The sequence below is a fragment of the Prenolepis imparis genome, unplaced genomic scaffold (genome assembly GCF_030444845.1).
Source record: "Prenolepis imparis isolate NDT839.2.m4 unplaced genomic scaffold, iyPreImpa1.0 SCAF_6, whole genome shotgun sequence".
NCBI classification, from domain to species: Eukaryota; Metazoa; Arthropoda; class Insecta; order Hymenoptera; family Formicidae; genus Prenolepis; species Prenolepis imparis.
This window is the reverse complement of record NW_028141164.1, coordinates 1,186,840-1,202,904: the sequence shown is the minus strand read 5'-3', so window position 1 is coordinate 1,202,904 and position 16,065 is coordinate 1,186,840. Positions and strand designations below refer to the sequence as shown.

Here is a 16,065-nt window from a genome sequence, read left to right as displayed (position 1 = left end):
TAGCCGGAGAAAAAGTGGGGAGAGGCGGTTTGAAATTTACCGTCGACGGACAGAGGAGTGGCTGCGTGGCGGGCTGTCAGCTGTTTTCCGAATTCTGTCAATTCTTGTCAGTTGCATCGACCAGTTTAGCATAAAAATGCTGTTACGGTAGATGGTCGGCTTTCGAAGGCTCCGACCGACACGGTACAAACGTATCGTATATCAAAGCAGGCGGCCATGGACAGGGAAAATAAGAAAGTTTTTGTTCTTTTTATGAAGGTCGCCGTGGGCGGTGTCTGATATACGATCGGTGTTCAGCATTTTGTTGACGAAAAAGCTACTGCATGCATTTTATCTCCGTGTAGACGGGAACATCTTCAATAATATGTATCGTAACACGTATATGAATAACAAAATGTTTGTAGTGCGGTAAAACTTTATATCCAGAGTACCGTAGTATTGAATTCATTATGAAATTTGCAACACCTCGAGCATGTCCGTGCTTGTAATAACATGCTGCAGGTGAACGCCCGATCTAACCGAACGCATACAGAAACTTCTATTTCAGTCTTTAAACATCACACACAGCCACTGTACAACGTTCTGCTCTTCTAGATAACTCCCAGATTGAATTTCAAGTGTATATAATCATAATCGAATAAATTATTACATATATATTCATGTATACAGGGTACACGCGTATATATATAATATATATACATATGTAATCAACGCTGATTTATCGGTCAGATATATTTCATCGGTCGAGTGTTAAACAAGCTGCCACGTAAAATTCAAAGCGGAATTCATTAAACCGTCCTGAAACCGATATCCATGTAGACACCAGGAGTGGCGCAAATTTCAGGGTACGCCGGTTTGGGCCTATTCCCCGGATGCCTATTTAACTACTACTGTAGTTAACGTAATATGACATCCGCCGCGGCGAGCGATTACGGGGAACACGCGATGCAAATTTACGGTATTATCGTAATAAACAGGTTATAAAGGTTGATAGCTTCCTCGTGTATTGAAATTACACCACTGCCGTGCGGCTTTTACACGTTCGTGTCCCGACGAATGGATGTGTGGATATGCACGTGCATTTCATGCGTCGTGCATGTACGCGTAGCTACGTAGCTTGTGTGCGTTTACCTACACGTATGTGTACATGTCGGACGTATACAAACCGGGTACGTTATTAAGAATGTTAACGTATGCTCGTGACGGGCTGTCAGGAACCCCCTTATCCGGCTGAGCTCGCCTCGGCTGGCAGATATAAATATGCAATAGCGCTTGTCATGCGCAGCGCCTAATAATTGAATGTATAATAAAGAAGGCGTCGCTCGGTGTCATGCTGACAGACAGACTACAGAGAGACTACGAGCGAGAGAGGAGAGCGCAGACAAACGTCGACTGTCAATTTCATTTGCTTCTTCCACAACCGTGTGCCCGCCTGTCTACTTATCTCGGACGTCTTTCGCGATTGCTCCCGATCTCGTTGAGGAAACGTGGAATCGACGCTTCCCGTTCTTTACGAAGAACGCATTAATTGGGAATTTTATTTCGATATCTATCCAACTTTGTAATCATTCTGGAAAGCGATGCTCTCGTCATCCTTCTCTCTCTTTTCCTTTTACCTTAATCATTCGTATTTTATATCCACATCCACTGATATGCTGATATCTGACGGTGCCTTAAATATTAATGCAGAGATTTACAGAGAGAGAGAGAGAGAGAGAGGCTTTATTCTATTTTATATCTTTACTTTAAACTTGAACTATGTGTACATTGTATTCCGAGTCTAGATCTGGCGTTGCCAATTTAACGATGATAAAAATATCGTTCAAACGCCATCAGTGAAGAGAACGGTGGCCTATCGCGCGTCGAAAGAAGAGGACTGTAAACGGCCGATTCGATATCCATTTGAGACTGAGAGTGCCCTCCACTTCCGTGACAGCTAGGCAAACATCGAGCTGACGTTTAGAATAGCTTTTATTTATTCTAGCTTGTTTATTTAGGCTGCCGGGATCGCGTTACCTGAGAGGCTTTGAGTGGCAGCGGGGGAAGGCTACCGTGTCAGCACCGGACCCCATTGTCACGCACATCAACCCATCGCGCGTCCAGAACGCAAGCGCGTGACTGCGTGCGTCCGTCTATCTACATATGTGAGAGAGGGAGAGAGATTACTAGCTTTATACATATAATAAAAATATAATATTTCGATTGTGGAATATATTTTTACAATTACTCTACATATATGCGCGTCGTATACATTTTGTTGACAGTGATCCGTGTTCTCGATTTGCGTTTCAAGAAAAAAAAAAGAAAAAAAAAGAAAATAAATGAGACACACGTGTAATGTATTTACAATGCGTCATTCCGTTGTCGAGGCCATTAATTTTCTAGCGTGCGCGCTTTCCGCGGGAGGCACAAGGAGAATGTTTCTAGATCACCCGGTGTACTGAATACGAACTGGAGGCGTAATGTATTATACCGGCCGGGCAGGTATATTACAGAGACCCGCAGTTATGCGCGACGGGATATGATTGATGACAAGTCGTTGCCTGTTATGAATATAATATCGATCAATCACGCTATTTACCGGACGAATGCATAGGCCCACTCTATCATCCTCCCGTAGTTGCCTACCTATCTATATCTCTTCCGACGCGACCTGCTTCTATCTAAGCTCGGGACCATTTTTCATTACTTGCAATAACGAATGGTACGAATTGTGCACGATTTCTTCACCAGTCTCGTCGACGACTTATCGAACAAAATTGATTTTGCATATTGATACGCGTCTGTCTTTATACTGTATATCCTGACGCTATCAATTCGATATCAAGATCGTCCTAAATTATGAATATAACAGACAGCGTCCCGCGTCTGCATTCGAGCGTATGATTTTGAAACGTCACTCTTGACTGATTCAATACGTTACCGAGGATTATCGCATTATTAATTCCAGCACATTCGTCGGCGTTCGCTTAACGAGCTCTTGTATCAAAACGGAAGTTGATTAAAAGTGATTTATTACTGCGGAACTTACATTTTTATGGAAGGTAACAGAGAGGTGGAACGGAAACCACGGGTTTTTATAGCAGAAAAACGATAAACATTCACGCAAGTCTTACATTTCAGCGCGCATTAATTATAACTTAAAGTGCAGAAATTAACAAGGCGACACACAACATTAAGTAGTATAACGCGCAATGTATGACAAGCAACTATTTTTTTTTCTTTTTTTTCATTTCTCACGCGAACGGATGCGGCTTTCGTTGAAAGTGGGACTCTTGGTTATAAATAAACATTGCTTTTTAAAAACACGCTATCGCATTATTCGCGATACACATCGCTCTGGAAATATACATTATTTTAAATATCTAAACCGTGTTGCGTACAAAACTGCTTTAGCAAAACATTCGAAGACACGTGAAGAGATAAATGTGAGAGACATTCAATTAACAATGTCTCATCGTTACCTCGTATCTCGCGCACCTTGCATATCATATATATATATATTTTCATAAGACGTGAGTTTAATGTCGCGAGGTGTCGGTGAAATATAGGAAGCGAAATTCATATTTCCTCGGTTGGATAGCCCAGTTCTCCGGCATTTCGTCGGAGGAGCTCTGGAGAGATAGACGAGGTTCGATAATAAGCGAAGCCTCGTTAAACTCTTGATAATAGGGTGATTATTTCTTGTTTCACGAGTCTTTCCAGCAATTCTAGTCTCGCCTCGAGTGCCTTTCAGCCGTTCTTTGTGGAACACGACGCGTTCGTACGGAGGCGACCTCGCAGGAGGCGTGGTTCGGTGCCGTGCTAACGACTCTCGCAAAATCGTTCCCCCTTGTGCTCACCGCCATCTTGAAGATCCGACGTGACGTTAAACGAACTATGCCACGAGCAAGGAAGTTCGAAACGAGACGGTAACGACGAGGTGCGCGGTAGAAGTCATTTATCACTTGCCGTACTTAAGGTACGTACCTGTCGACAACAATTGAATTTCAGGATTCCCTCGTCATGGAGAGCCGTGTAAACAAAGGTGTTTCATGCGATAATTTACGATTAGACTGCTGGTAATTTCAACGACTGCTGATTGTAATTTACACGATCTATTAGTTAAATTAGGATAATTAGTTGTGGCGCGTATTTGTTATGCGGTTGTGTCCACACAATGTTCATTAGCTTTATAGGCACGGATATTTCGACGAGAAAAAAAAAATAAATTATGTTTATTCTTTCGCTAATAAATCACAATCCCGATTTCACGGTAGCTGTAATTTCAAATTAGCATCGGCGAGGATAATTTATAAAATATGTACCTTTCTCTTACATCATGCTGCGCGACGCATGGATTTATCAAAAGGTACCTCATGCCCGGCGCTATCTGATCATCGTTTCCGTGCGTTGTCTCGTTCACAGGACCGACCAACTATCGGAAGCTTATACGCATTCTTTTTTCGGCCAACAAAAGGTCGTTAAAAATCCGTTAGATGCGGCTGTCAGATAGGCGCGGCACTAGTGCGGTTACGAGAGAAGCTCTCAAGTTGAGCTCTTTGTGCGTGATTTGAATGCAATCCGAGGGATGGTGTAGGGTGGATAGGTAGCGAGAGTAGGGACGAGGTGCGGATTGAAGGGAGAGAACGAGAGAGAGCATCGTGGCAGGGGTTTGGCGGCGCTAATCTTCGATCAGTGTCGAGAGCGTAACGCGATCCGACGCGACGTGACGTGATCCAGACTCGATAGCCAGCGAATACGAGCCCGTTGCATAGCCTGCGCACGGTGTCGAGAAGGGCGAAGCTGCTGAGGCTTTACAAAGCGTAGCACGCTAAGTTCGACATGGATGGGTTCACGTGACGTATCTTGCCAAATTGGACTACTTATCGCTTGGTATCGCATTATGTGTATGATGGTGAGATTAATATACGTCTCGATGATGGCTAAAGGCAAGTTTCGAACGTATACTCTGACAATATTAACCCTTTATTGTTACATTTTTCAGTTTTTCAAACAACTATGTTTTCTACTAAATTAAAAAAAAATTGTAAAAATATTTAAATAGGGGTAGATGTACGTTTTTACAAGTATATCGCGCTGCTGTACTAATAATTAATGCTAATTATGCGACGTATCGTTCGACAATTTTTTCAGTCTTGTATCTATGTAACTGTATTCCGAAGAAAAATATACGTGTCGATTGGATTAAAAATAGCTAATCACATTTGCGCCGGCTTCGGATATATTTTGGAAATACGCGCGCGGCGTATGTTGTATAGTGAGCGTCAAGAGTCGCACCACCCTTGCGTGCAGCCAAGCGCTTGTAATACAAACTCCAATGTAGTATGTAGTACCCACACGATGCTGTCACAAGTGCTCACACGTCATTGTGACATTGTGAGCGCCCACGGGAGTGTGAGGAACCAGTTGTCGAGAGCAACAGCTGCTCGACCCGTAACCCACATACATCACCGCACGTCATTGTTCGCAGCGTGCATTATTCGAAACAGGTATGGGGACGCACCTTGGCATTACGTCACTAGAGGGACACTATGTCACCGTAGGACTAAGGAATGACCGATGATATTGCGCAATCGTATATGAAACTGGCGAACCTATTTATCGTCACGATCTTTGTGTACATCTTATTATCGAAGCGACGAAGAATATCGTTTAATTTCTCACACGACAGGTTTATTATAAATAGCTCTAAATAGCCGTCTTGTATATCGTAGTAGTTGAAGAGCGTTTAAGCGTTGCGCTAATAAAATGGCGTTATCTGTTTCAAGTTTCCGTTTGCCGCGTATATTACGCGTACTCTATGTAAAATGTACAAGAATGACAAAATAAATATATCTATGACGCAATCCATTGAGTTATGATGATTTGTATTTGATTCTACGCGAGTCAAATTCTGTGTTCGTTCCTCTCACCGAGGCTTTTCGGTAGCGACCGGCGAAACGTCAGGTAGATTTGTAGGTGGAAACAAGGCTGTCTGTCACGTGGCGCGGCTTTGACGGGCTGTCGCCGAGGCGAGAGATAAAATGCGTTTCCATTTCCTCGCGCAGGCAGCGGTGTGCCCCTCGTGCAATTTCAATATGAAACTGTGAATAATGCATGCCGGGGGATTTCGAGCCGCCGACATCGTCACGCAGCTCACATCCTCTCCCGCGATGTAAAACTGAGATAGATGGAACGCGGTAAGTTTGAATAATGAGCGCCCGTAACGATGATACGACGGCTACTCCCGCGAGCGTCACCTTCCGGTAGCGCACGAGTCCTTCGCTGGAAAATCCAACGGAGCAGAGTCGTATAAGTCAGTCTAGCCGACTCATTAGCCAGTCCACTGAAGGCCATTTATCATTCAAAACCCAGTGGAGTATAGTCCTGCCGCGATACATTGTACCTACCTACCTACCACTTGATTCTTCCATGCGAAATTTATGTCCTTCGCAGTCTTCCTTTCCTCGAATCGTCTTTTCACGAGGTTCAAGATGTTTTCGCCATGTGTTTTTCAATTTTATACGCGATGCAGATTTTCATTCAAATTGATATAAAATAAATATAAATATATATAAATATATTAATGAAATAAAATTGACATTATATACTTGTAACGTTCGGGAGTAGAGCATGCAGAGAAAATTATGTAAAAATTATCGACATATATATATTTAACACTTTGTACATATCGTTTCAAAAAATATATACAAATAGGATGAATCATCTTGTCTTATTTGTTAAATAGCACATTGATATTGCGAAACTTGAGTTGCCTCATCGTGTCTCGCTTACTCGCTAAAAGATTTTCTCACGAATCTTCACACGAAACAAGAGACCGGATTAACATTATCTGACCATCTTATCCATCTTGATTTTCACGAGTATTTCTTTGACGAGTACAAGCAGTGACGATCATGCCAATAAATAATCAGCGTTTACATGTCAGAAGCACACGATTAAGAATCTTACGTAAAACATAAATGAAACGTCTTAGCATTCAAGATCGGGTATAAACGAAGCGGGTGAGTTTCAACGTTCATTCGCTGCGATAAGTGAATATTCGCCGAATCGCGACCAAGTGGATTCGCAGGCAGTCGAATCGCGGCAGATATTAGAAGGACACTCAACGTGGCGAGAGAAAACAAGCACAATGGCCTTCGCGCCTTCTTAATCCCGTGGAATCTCTCGGCCATATGTAAGGATTACTTTGGTCCGACTCAACATGGTCGCGTTGCCGCGCTAAAGCCGCGGACCTACCATTAGCCACTGGCGTTCGCCTGGGTAGCCAGGTCCACAAGCTTAGAGACGCTATCAGCGATGGCTTAGTTGGCCTTCTTTCTATCTCATTCCGTGATCCGACTAGGTGGTACTTGGTCCTGGTTACAACACGTTCGCTACGATGCTCGGTAGGTGTAACGAGCCGATAGTTATCTTCATCGCAGGGCTGAAGGCGATAGCACAGCTCCGAATGGGGCAAGTGGAATACTAGCAATAGGTAGAGAAGGAATAGTACCTGCCAAGGTAAGACGGTACTTGGTAAGAGATTACGGCTGATATTGGACGTTTATATGTGCAGAATTCTTGTATGAATTGCCATAATGTTAACTTGAATAAAATTACCGCGTTATATAAATTTCAACCTCTCGATGTCTAAGAAATTAATTTTGCCGCAAATACTAGCATTCTCGAATCATAAAATATGAATATTGCTTCGAGGTAAGCATTTTTATTATAATTAAAACCATAAATTGCTAGATCTAAAAGTATGCAATTAAATTAGTCATTATTATAAATAGCGTTTCATTCGCGCAAACAATGAATCGGCTGAAAAACGCGGCGAATGAAAATTGGATTCGCTTCACTCATCGACAGCAAAAAGTCATCTTGAAAGCCACAACTGTCACTGCGCCCCTATGCCGTTCCTCTATCACTCACGCTTGCCGCGGCGTCCAAACCGTTGAGGGACAGGGGACAGGTTGGGTAGAGAAGCACGGCGCGCCGAGTGGATCCACGTTGTCAGAAAGCGAGGCGAAGCGCCGCGCACGTTAATTTGATTTTCCTCGACGCATTTTGGTAACGTGGCGTCCCTCTCGTCTCGTTCCTCGCCCTACCCTCGAGGTCGCGACGTCGAGCGCGTTACGTGTCTGCGGAAGACGGGACCGGGCAATTTATCAATCCACGAGCGAGAGAACGACTCCTGGCCGGGCGGGTAATTTAACAAGATTGATGCGAAGCCGACATGCCACAGTTTCGCAGCTCGCTGCTAAAGGGGAGAGAGGGTCGGGTGTTGGCTTGGTGTAGCCGGGGTGCCGTGGGGGTGAGGTTGGTGCCGTCGGAACGGGCGGAAAGGGTGGCAGCCAGACGTGTGAGCGACTGGTTATTAGGAGGCCTCATCACGCAGCCCCGGCGCAGAATCACGCGGGCATTAAAACAACGCCGCGCGACTGATGGCGGTTGCTAACACCGTCGCGGCTGCCAGTTTCGCCGCCGCGTAATCGCACTTTTTGACAAATGTCGGTATCGTTATGAGCTTCGTGAGAAGGTAAATGAAGTTGGACGTTCCTCCTTTTTTTCCCTCTCCGATGGGTTTAGACCAGCTCTATACTTATCCACGTTGATTAACATCACGACAATCCATCATTTTACGTTTTGAAATGTATGAAGGCTCCGCGTACGAAATATGTATGAAATGCACGACGTTAATGCACAAGCACGTATATTGAAGAGGATTAGAAATGGTAGAATAATTCAAATGCTAGGTAATTTTGTATATTTTTAATATATCAGCTCTTTTTTCAAATGATACATTTTACATTTATCATATATATCCTAAAGATTACGATTTCGCGTTGCAAAATACAATTCTTTCCAAAATCTTGAAAAAATTGTTGCACGTTTCTTTTTTCTAGAAAAATTTGAACAATCATTTATCGTTACATTAAAACTCTCCATGTAGCGTTACATGACTGGCCATAAGTCTACGCACGTATATGGCGTATAGCCATATATTATGGCAAGAGTTCGTAAATATCGAGGGAGAGAACAAACGGCGTGAAAATGAAGGAGGGTGGGCTCGCTCGTTAATCATTTCCTTTATATTTCAGGGCGAGACTTACGAAGGCACGCCCGAACAAAGATCTCTTGCATGTAAAACACACCGGAAAGCTTTTACGAGCGCGTATCAAAACCGCGCGTTAACGAACTTGATGCGATACTTGACAATGTGACGATAATATAATCTTCGAAGAAATATTTACAAGCTTTTTCTCTTTATATATATATTTTTGAGTCCGTCACACTTTATTCCAGTTACTCGAGAATAATCGATGAAAAATTTACAAACAGTCGACGCGTTCTTATTTATAGATAAATTAAAAGACACAAAGACTAAGTACGCGAGAGGGAGAGAGACCTTTCCTCTATTTATTCTATCCCACTAATCTGCGCGGTTTGACCGCAGAATTTTCACGCTCGGTAATGGCGGGTAACCACGATCCTTCGTCTAGGCGACGTTCATGCAATTATTCACCCACGCACAGGGATGATCCAGCGAACCGTCAAGGGCAGTAGCGAGCGCAAGAGGGAAGCAATATTAATTGGCTCGTTTATTGCGACGTGGGTGGCCGCGGGCGCTGGTTTCTCCGTCAACTTTCAGTCGAGGAGTTAGGTGGCTTGCGTTGTAAGGGTTGCGGGGGTAATCTGGCGCACGACGTGCCGCAGTAAATCACCACTAGCCTTCCGCTTCGCGCAACTCAACTACCCTTTTTACCTTCGCCTCTTGCTCCTCCATTTCCACGAGCAGTCTCGTTTCTCTTTTCGATCGCTTATATTCGAATCGCGATCGTCGTTGGCGTAAATTCATTAATTATCGTACTGTTGATTGCTCAACGATTGCTCAACAAGACTGCGAGCGCTATATTTCCCAAGTTTACGCTTGTTTTTTTATTTGAGGAATTTTTTTTTTACGAAACTTAATTTTTTTGTTTCTCGGGAAAAATACGGAAAACACGCGGAGGAATTGATTTTCTCTCCGTATCGAAATTCGAAAGAAACGATTGCCATTCGCATAAGATAATCGCGCTATTCACGTATACGGTATACGAATCGCGCTCCTTTCCCTTCCCTTTCTCGTGGAACTCCCCCAGCAGTTCGAGCCTTACACGAGCGCTAACACGGCTACATCTTAAACGCATTCTGGAAATTGGCCGCAATATCGACGCCAATTTATCGTCGTGGAACGCGGAACAGGAGTTACGCGGTCGCCGGTTGGGTGAGCTGGCTGCTCGCGAATCGCTTGTCGTCGCTATACGCTAACGTTCCGTACTAGTCGGGTGCGAACATTTGAATAATTTGGCCGTTTACAGGCGGACTTACAGCGATGCCCGCGTGCATACACTAAGATTATGGCCGCTACTTACCGTGCCGTGGCGATCTTCGAAGAAACACGAGAGGGAAAGGGAGAAAAGGAAAAAAGACAGGAAGAGGGAGAGAAAGAGCGAGAGATGTGTCCATTTTCGTGTACCGTGAAAGTGGACGTACTTTTTTTTCTCTCGACGCACCGACTCTCTCTCGCGGGGTGCTTTATGACGATCGTTTGCGCGCGGCAAATGGCACAGAAACGAGATCGAACGCTACCGCTCGGTGAACCGTCAGGATTGAAATATGATCGAGGGGCGAATGATGTTATGGGTCCATTTTATATAAGTGATACGTAAACGTAATTTTATTCTGATGGGAGAGAAGGATCGATCACATAGGGAGTTTATTATTTCGCACGTCGCGCGATACTTATGCGCCGAAATATTTCGCGTGTGTATTGAAATTTTCCTCTCTCGTTTTTATAATATATAGAGAGTGTCATTTACAAAGCAAAGTCATTTAAGCGAAGTCATCTCGTTCAGTGTGTTTATCGTTACACGTGTGCTGTCCGGTTGTGCATGCAACTTGTGTATGCAACATGTAAAATTATGAAAATTTATATCCTCGTTTTGTATGAAGAAACAAGAAATTATGAATCGAAGCGCATAAAAAGAGATACGCGGTAGAGGAATAAAATTAGGCCGCGGGCACCGAGATGGATGGTGTATTCGCTCCGTAGGTATTTATCTTATGCAAATCGCGCGGCAGTGGCGTAATATCGCGAATTGTCCGAGGTCTACGTTTCGAACGAGAGCTCGCCGGGAGTTTTTGTCGTCGACTGTATCTGACACAGTTTTGTCACGATGAATTTACATTCAGATGGTGCTATCTAATCCGCAGTAAGTTAAAAAATTTACGGCTTTCGGTAAATCACTGCGCGGCGCAGCCTGCTTACTCTCACGGGCGAAACACAGTCCTGTGCATCTGAATTGTTTATGGTCCTGCCATAAAACAATGATATGAGAGATTATAACTCAGCGAATGCTGAAGTTCCTTGTGTATGAGACATTCTCTCACATTTTCATTCGTGTAGAGTTATGGTACCTCCATTTGTCAGAGATGTTTGGCGCCTACGCTTTTCTCCTCCGCTGTATACATATATGTTGATTCGACAAAACACAATCAATTTTTTAACGAGTATCAATAACTTTTACAATCCCCTCCTGATGTTTAAAAAAATATTGCAGAAAAAGTATTCTCGATAAATTCTATAATTTAACAGTTTAATATTTAATATCATATTTTGTTGAATATACTATTTTAGGAATCTCTGATAAGATATTGAATGTTTTATTTCTATTTTTAGACTGTTATATCAATGTTTTAAAAGTATTATAATAATATATTTATAAATATATTTCTATATCAGAAAAAAAAGAAATATGCGTGTGTATGTGAAGTTAACATTAAATATAAAGCATCAATCATTTCATAGGTATCAATGTAAGGTTCATACATCCATAAATGATGGGTGTCCATATGAAGGATATTCAATTTCCTGTGTCGTATGCAACGTTATATCGATCAACTATACATTCAACAAAGCTCTCGAAACGTATTCCTATATTTCGTAAACTTCGACATATTTTTTTTTTATGTGAAATATTTCACGCGTCTGTTTTATTTACATAACATAAAAATGGTTAACCTATTGTGTATGTATATTTCAATAAAAATTTATTTTTCAAAATATATACAAATATTTGACATTAATATATTTTTAACATTAAAATATAAAACATACATCTCTTCTCGCTTTAATAATAATGAAAAAATCCTTTGAAAAAATATATTTTGGATTTTCGCATCGCTATTTTTTTCGATATTCTTTCCGCCGACGTTGTTACGCCACTGAGTCGTAATTTACCCGGAGCGTTTATGGCATTGTTGTGAAGCAGTGCTTGGCGTCGTCTTATAAAACCAATTTCGCGGGTATTATGCAAGCTGTCAGTCCCGTGGGTGAGTTATGGCAAACGTAGCCTGCAGCACAAATATGTATTATCGTCTACCAGCGATCCTTATATTTACATCAACAACATTCGCGTTGTAATTTAAAATTACTGCTTCTTGTCTCTGGTATAACATATGTTATCAATCTGTTTTCCGCACATATATATTGCCGTAAGGAACTCCATTTATCGTACATAAATTTAGTTTCATAATGTGAAATTGTAATATAATACACATTCGAGATGCCCTGATTAAAAATTAATTATAAAATTTGTTGTCGAAAAAAGAGAAAGGTGTATAATATTTATTATATAACATTATACCATTTTGTGCATAAATAAATGTGCACAAACGTAACAAGTTTACGGGTTTACAATCTTTGTCCACGAGAGATGTAAAATGCAATCGTACCTGTAAAATTTTCTTATCCAATAGAGAACCCAAAGTCCGTTATCCCTGTTTATGGACGGATTCATAAGCGCGTGTAAAGTAGGATAGATAGTTGGAAGTTACCCTGACCATTTCTCTTGGATCGATCGATCAATAAACTAGCGCGTACACTTCTCACAACGGCGGGCAGACGACCAGTATCTGAACGTGTTTAACTCCATTGGAATATACGACGCTATATCCGGAATTTCGTTCCGGACCGTTAAGACACTAGATTCCACTTTATCGGCACTGTAATGGTTATATAGCCGTTAAAGTTGCCCCTCATACAACTTTTCCAATCTTATCTTCACGTATGGATACCCCCTCCCTCCCACCCCCAACCAACCCTCGTCCGGGGGCCTCTCCATCGGCGAGGAAAAGCGGAAAGGATTTAGTTAAATTGGACTGCATGCGAGGAGTCGTCGGCGGAGATTTGCTCGAACATCAGAGAGCGCTGACCGTTGTAAAAATGTTCCTGTGTGCAAGACCCCAGGCGTTGGCAAGAGGATTGAACGGGATAGAGGAGACCGGAGGAAGAAAACGTCTTTCACCTTTCTTTCTATTTGGGGTTGCCATTGAGCGCGTCGGTGACCAGGTTGTCAATACGTGCTCGGCATCCGAGTACGTTTCTCCCGCCTACCTTCGGCAGAACTCGAGATTGTATGGTATTTCTTGTTCGATTGTTGGAATCTGCCTAAGTCGATTCGTTCCTCCAGCCGCTCCTTTCAAAATGGTATTCTCGGGGCTCTTACCGTTTATCGATATTTGCACATTTATTGATATCTCCGGGACCGAATCGATCGCAGAGTGGTGTCCGACGATTGATAGTATCCTGAAAATTAAATTAACATTTATGTTTTTACATGATACGTTATGATTTTTTAAAAATCTTTACACGCAGCGCGCGCTCGTATATTAATTTTATTACGATGAATATAATTCATTTAATTTATACATATAAGAGACACCGGCAAATATTATAACAAGCATTTAAAAAAATAAATTGTAATTTGATGTAATTTGCAATATAAAAATAACTAAAAAATGGATCATATTACGTTATTTTATAATATAATTCATTTACTTAAAGCTTTTATTAGGCGCGCGTAGAAATTATATCGTGTAAAATCGCAATTCATGTTTCATCTTGTTTAACTCGTGTTTCAGTAGAGTTACTATTTATATTTTGTGCGCTGCACGAGTTACATGGTCTCTCTTTGAAGTATAAACTGAAAGGAATCAACCGAGTGTAAATTAGGATCCTTTCATCGATTCAAACACGCGTTATCGAACGCGGGGGCAATCTGTGATTCAATTCAAGTAACATACTTTTAATCATAGCAACATCTGTTCATACGTTATTTTATACGCTACCTACGCGCGATCACAAAGGAAAACAAAGTTCTATTTTAAATATCGTTGCGCACATGTGCATGTTGGCTGCATGAACTTGCCAAAGTGCTAGGTGTTATTCCGTGCCAAGACGGAAACAATTCTATATTAGAGCCGATTGCGACCAGTCGGCGTAGCTAATCGACAATTTCATAATCATCCATTAACGTTCTGGTTATAAAGGCTCGTTACTGGATTGTAAAGTGCAATCGTAATGTAAACCAATTCTACAACTGTCCATGCAATTTTGATGACAAGCATTTAGTTTCGACGATTAGCTTTGAATCAATAAGATGAATATTACGTATGAAATTATTCTCTGTTTAATAATTTCTCTTGTTGAATTATCATTTGTACAAATGAAAATTATACGTTTGGCGTAAAAATCGATTACGTGTAACGTCGTTAAATTAATCGACGAAACTAATCATCCATCTTCCGAGTAACGACTTGTTTATGAAAGTTTCTTACGACGCGAATCAATCTTATCCTTCATAGACACTGCTAAACTAGATGGATAAGCGCGGCGAAGACGGAGCTTCGGCTCCGTCCGGCAGCTCCGTCCGGGCAACGTGTCGCGACTAATGGGGTGAAAATCACTTAACCCCTCGTCAGTGCGCCACCCGAACGCGCGTTATTCAATTCGCGCTTAAGCCAACGATAATAACATCAGCCGCTAGCAGGCGGCGCGCGAAGTCGAGGGCTGACGTAGCGTTGAAGATTTACGGACACCGGCCGGGGCATGCATCCTGTATGAATGGCGGGGCAGCTTGTAATAATTCAACTCCGCGGCCACACCTCGGCCACTTCCCGTCTGCAGTCTGGCAGGGCACGACCACCGAGCGGACTGCTGTGCTCCGCTGCGGAGGGATTTCCGGTAGCTGCGCGGTCGACATTTCTCCTCCTCTCTTCGCGGCTACCTCCCCCTGTCATGTCGCTCTCTGTGTGTGTGTGTGCTGAATCGTTTCTCTCTCTCTCTCTCTCTCTCTCGCTGTAAAGCGACCCACACGTACACATATATTCTCTGTCCCTTCCTCACCCTCTCTTCTCGTCGCTACATCCACGCCTCCCCCGACAGCCACCCTTATCCGAGAGAGCCCGAGAGCCGAGAGAGCGAAGAGCTCTGATATATCGGCCGCACACATTGCACTGGATGGAACGCAATATGTCCGCCGAGAAAGGCAATAACCATTAGGTCCCGAGAAAACTGCCCCATTTCAAACGACACGAACGGTCGAATATCAGGAAATTTATATCTGGTAGCCTCTCTCTCACCCTCCCTCCCTCCCTGTCCGCCCACCTTCGTTCCCTTCGGCGAACCGGAGTGCGAGTCGTAGAGAGAGATCGGGGCTGGAGCTGGAGACTTCTAGACATACCGTGCAGAACGGTTATAAACGTGCGGCCAACTTGCCGCGGAGGGTCGGGCGAAGTTTGGCGAGGACACGGGGTGGAGATGCGAGGTTGGCTCGCTCGCTCGCGTTGCGCTTCGCTTTATACGATCGAATATGAAGTGGCGGTCACGTGCTCGTGGCCAACCGACGACGTTACCCACTCGGTTACACGGCCTCGATCAAATATATACCGGGATTCTCCAGACATCAGTCAGTCCATTTAGTCGCTCGAGTAATTTGGGACCGAGAGATGGCGACGTTAAATTATAACACTCTTTTTTCATCCTGAAGATTAAGTTGGCGAGCTTGTAAACTCGACGACGATTTAATCGGCGTCTTGATTTATGCCAAGAAAAAAATGCAAGATTTATATGAGCTATCAGTATCACGAAACTATGATCGAGTATAGTTTGAAAATTAACATTTAAATCGCCTGTTCGTTATTTGCGTAGACGGAGATTCGTAACGTCTCAAGTTAAAACTGAGGAGGGATTCT

At 42.9% G+C, this 16,065-nt stretch overlaps 1 protein-coding gene and 2 long non-coding RNA genes across 5 annotated transcripts in view; 1 reads left to right on the top strand and 2 right to left on the bottom strand.

The window, feature by feature from the left end:
• LOC145937085 (neurotrimin) overlaps positions 1-16,065 on the top strand; it is a 280,339-nt gene that overhangs the window by 48,269 nt on the left and 216,005 nt on the right. The gene's annotated exons all lie outside the window — the stretch shown is intronic.
• On the bottom strand, positions 1,773-3,205 carry LOC145937444 (uncharacterized). Its single transcript, XR_014425557.1, has 3 exons — positions 3,032-3,205; positions 2,017-2,136; positions 1,773-1,936 (listed from the first exon to the last, which is right to left on the bottom strand). It is a non-coding gene; the product is annotated as an uncharacterized LOC145937444 (long non-coding RNA).
• Positions 12,069-16,065, bottom strand: part of LOC145937301 (uncharacterized) — a 45,280-nt gene continuing 41,283 nt past the window's right edge. The window contains exons 3-4 of one of the 3 annotated variants that reach the window (XR_014425533.1): positions 12,766-13,618; positions 12,069-12,384 (exon numbers count right to left, since the gene is read on the bottom strand). This is a non-coding gene — a long non-coding RNA (uncharacterized LOC145937301). Of the gene's footprint in view, positions 13,619-16,065 lie in introns of all 3 variants that reach the window. The other 2 variants (XR_014425532.1, XR_014425531.1) reach the window with 2 other exon arrangements.